A 4,742-nucleotide genomic window follows, 5' to 3' on the forward strand; every position below is an offset into this window, starting at 1 on the left:
TTCTGCTGCTTTCATACTAAGCGCTTAAAAAACTTTGGGCCACTGCCCAGTAAGGGCTGTGTTTTGCCATGCCCTGATGGTTATAGACTTGCAGTAACACAGAAGCTGGCTTTTTCACTGGCGGCACTAGCATTGTGGAAAGTGATCATTGCTGAAATATAAGAGGGCACATCAGTGTTTGAATTCTGCTGAATCCTGAAGACACACCTGTTTTGAACCCTGAATTGAACTTCTCATTTCATTTCATGTTCTTTTATTTTTTTAACTGTTCTGATTCTCATGCTTTTTAATCGCTTCTTTTGTTGTATATTTTAATGATGTTTTAGTGTCCAGTAGAATTGTTCTTGTGTTTTTAAAATTATTTATTAATTTTTGTAGTTATATGCCAAAATGGCTTCTAAGTGGTTTATAAGTGGCATATAAACAAACAAATAATATTTCTAACCTGCTCTTCACCAATTGCTCCCCTGGTGGCAATAAAGCAATTATTCATCATCATCATCATCATCATCATCATCATCATCATTATTTTAGCAAGCCAACTGAGCTGAAATTTGCTTTGGTTAAGACCTTCTATAGCAGTGTTCCTCAAGTTTCACTCTGTAACTCTCTTCAGCCCAGCCAGCATGGCCATGGTGAGAGGTGATGGGAAATGTGCTCTAAAACGTTTGGAAAGCACAAAGTTATGGAAGGTTCCTCTAAAGCATTTTAAGTGACATTCCTCTTCCTGCCCATGTACTTGGAAGACTGAATCTGTGTAAAGTTGAAGAAAGTCGACCTATGAAAGAAAAAATACATTTTATGTTAGGAATTTTGGAAAGTAAAGCTCAGTGACTGGTGAAGGCTATGACAGGAGAATTGGAAGAGACTCCTTTAAAATACTGACTTTTCCCACAGCCCATCAACTTATTCATGTTCTGAATCCCCAGAGCTCAATCCTGAAGTTCTCTCGCATTCCATTCTGAATCAAATTTCATGACTGGACACAAAATAAATATAAGGATGAATTGGTGCATGTCAAAAGTAAAATAGCTATTTAGACAGATTACTGGTTTAGTTTAGACAAAAAACCAAACAGATTGTAATGACATTTAAGTACTGCATATCTACAATATGTAATTTCATTTTGCTTTATGTATACTGTACTGTACCTGTCATATCACAGCTTTCATAAATACAATGATTCATCAAAAGGCAAGTTAATAATTTTAACAGTACAAAAACACTGAAGAACAATAAGGTGAAGAATGGATTGAGGAATGTATATATCTGCATTATTACTCCGTACTATCTTAAGCATGGGTCGGCAAACTAAGCCCCAGAGGCCGGATCTGGCCAAATTGCCTTCTGGATCTGGCTCATGGACGGTCCGGGAATCGCCATGTGGATCGGCGTGGATCTGATTCTGATCGTTCTGGCTCATAGCTGTCAACTTTCCCCCCCTTTTAAGGGAAATTCCCTTATTCCGAATAGGATTCCTCGCAAGAAAAGGGAAAAGTTGACAGCTATGGCTGCACCATCTCCCCCCCCACACACACACATACTGCAGTGGCGCCTTCCCCCTCTCCTCCTGGCTTCTCCCTGCCCTGCAAAGGAAGGGGGCTGGACTTTGATTGGTGCCAGCACAGCAGCATGATCACTCAAGTGGACACCATTTAAAGCAGCCCCTCTTGGGAGCCGTTTCAGGCGCCACTCATTGTCCCTCTGCCGCCACTGCCCGGCCCCCCACAAGGTCTGAGTAACAGTGGACCGGCCCCCTGCTAAAAAATTTTGCCCTGATCTTGAAGTTACTGCACCTCTTACCGTGTGGTATATCACTCTAATTCTGAAATCCTGCTTGATGCTTCTTTCACTCCAGGTCAAAATACAGCTGCCCCCGCCCCCCATCTTATGCGCGGTTGACTTGTGCATGACAATGTACAGGACAGTGCTGGGAAATAAATATATAAATAGATTCAAACCAAGACATGGCGGGAGAGAACTGGAGAGTCTCCATGGCTTGCAAGGAGAACCTCCCCGGAGCCCAAAGAGGACTTCAGTGAGGGCAGAGAAAGCCCCAAAGAGACCGGAGGCACTGCACAACCTCCCTGCCTATCAGCTGACGTGTGGTAGCACAGCCACCGCCGCTTTTCCATGCATCCTCCATCCCCCAGCTGGCCCCAGAGCTTAAACTCTAGTTGAAGAGAGAGTTGTGGGGGGGGGGAGTGCAGGGGGGAAATGGACCTGCTCATCATTTAAACAGAGAGCACTGGACAGGCAATGGCCAATTTAGGCGCGTACAAATGATGTGTGATTGCATGCACACACATGGTGCCAAACCCCAAAACATCATGAAAAGGGGTGGAATGGGGCAGGGATGGAGCAGAGCGGGCTTATGTGTGAAGGCACCCAGAACAGAACCCACATGCAAAACAAGAATGGCCTGTATAAAAGATGGAATGGCTCAAGGCTCCAAGGGAGTTGAAACTGGCAATGAAGCAGAATCCTGGAAAAGACTTAAGCAAGACTTCACCATCTACATAGAAGCTACAGAGAAGCATGAAAAATAATATCCTCAAAAGGCAGCAATATTTTTGCATATAGCAGGGCACAAGGTAGTAGGTCTTTTCTATGCCATGCAAGTTAAGCCAGGAGTAACAGGCTAGTTTTTCAGTAGCTCTAAAGCTGAAAAATATTGCATGCCCAAGAGCAATGAGACTTATGAAAGATAAAAGTTTTGCCTCAGAGTGCAGCATGAAGGGGAATCAGTAAAAGAATTCCTTACTGACCTAAAACTGATGAGTCAGACATGCAACTTTGGGACCCTAACAGAGTCATTAATTAGAGATCAGATAGTGTTGGGAGTTAGAGACTGCAAACTGCAAAAAAGACTCCTGGAAGAATGTGATCTGACTCTAGAAAGGGCAATCAAGACTGCACCAATTGCTGCTGCAAGAGACGCTAGAATGCAAGTCTCAGAGAGAAAAACTGCAAATGTTTCCATTAATACAATTAGTGGAGACATAAGCCCCAGAAATCTTAGATGCAACAAGAGTAGGTTTTCATAGAAGAACCAGCCCCTGGGGGGAAAAGAATGTAAAGAAACAAGGAAATAACAGAGATACTAGGTTGCAACGTGCACACATAAGATGACTTCCTTATTTGGGGTAGTACTAAAGCATAACGTGATGCACATCTATAGCAAGTTTTAGAAAGTGCTTAGGCCACAGCAGTGAAAATAAACTGTGAAAATGCATATTCAGATTAAAGGATATAAACTTTCTGGGAGTAATATTAACCGACCAAGGACTTCTGATTGATCCGGAGGGGGGATAGCCATCACAGTTATGCCGCCTCCCCAAGACAAAGAAAGTGTACAGAATTTTCTAGGCTTAATTTATACCCAACATGGCAATATTTTTACTCAATCTGAGAGCACTTTTACAAAAAGATGGACAGGGGATGCAAACATGGCCCAATGGTTCAAACACTTAAAAAAAAATCTAATTTGAAAAAATATCCTGTGCTGCAGTATTTTGATAATGAAAGGTAGACTAAAATGTCCTCAGATGTCTCCAGATAAGGCATAGGAGCTGCATTGATGGAATAATATGAGAAACTCTGGAGAAACACTTCAAGGGATCTCACCAGCTCCAAATGCAACTACATACAAATAGAAAAAGAGGCACTGCCTCTTGCATTTAGAGGGAGACTAATTTTAGCTTAAGCAGATTACAAACCTCATATCATCATTGCAAAAAAGGGCCTTGTGGATTCATAGGTTATTTTTCAGGTGCAATCCTATGATATTTCCTTGGAGTTCACACCTGGACAAGATTTAGTAGTGGCTGATGCATTGTCTGAGTGGCTGAGCTTTTAGCAAAGTGGAAACAAGGAGCAAGACAGAGGGTGAGACAGAAAACATCAATTATAAAATTATAATACTTGCCAGTGCCTAAAAGAGCATGGACTAAACTGAGAGAAGCCACTGGTGATACACTTCGGATGGTCAAAATGGCCATCTCTACAGGCGGGTTAGGACACAGAATGCCAAGACCATATAATTATAATACAACTGAGCTCACAGATATGATTGTGGTACCCAAAGCACTTATAGGCAGAAATGCTTATGAAAATGCATGAAGGGCATCTTGGGATAGAGAAATGCACGAGAAGAGCCAGAAAGGGTTCTAGTAGCCACAAATGAATGAGACTATAGATAAAAATGTCCCACATGTCAATTATACCAGCCTAGACAACAGAAAGAAACCCATGGTTATTGAGCAAGAGACTTTAGGACCTTGGTACAAGGTGGGAAAAGTTTCATTTGCATGTCTTGGATGTGACTACTTATTGGTCATAGATTATTACGCAAGATAGCCACACCTGAGGATACCATAGTTAAACAGGTAATAATTCACTTGAGATCTATTTTTTCCAGACATGGGATGCCTCAGATTCGCAGGAGTGATAATGGTCTTCAGTGTACAGCATGAGAATTTAGTAAATTTACTAAGGACTATGATTTTATTCATGTTACCTCTGATCTCAAATAACCCAGTCTAATGGGTTGGCAGTGAAAACTGTGAAGTGCTGGCTGAAAAAGGCCTTGGACTCACAAAAGCATAGCAGCAGGAGTACCCGGAGAGAGGAGCACAGTGGCTGGGATCACCTCTCCAGGAACCCTCACACTCACACATCTGTACTAAGCTGTGTAAACCAGCTCACTATTGTTGTTGTTGTTTTTTTAACTCTAAAATGAA

This window comes from Lacerta agilis, chromosome 2 (assembly GCF_009819535.1).
Source record: "Lacerta agilis isolate rLacAgi1 chromosome 2, rLacAgi1.pri, whole genome shotgun sequence".
Taxonomy (NCBI): Eukaryota; Metazoa; Chordata; class Lepidosauria; order Squamata; family Lacertidae; genus Lacerta; species Lacerta agilis.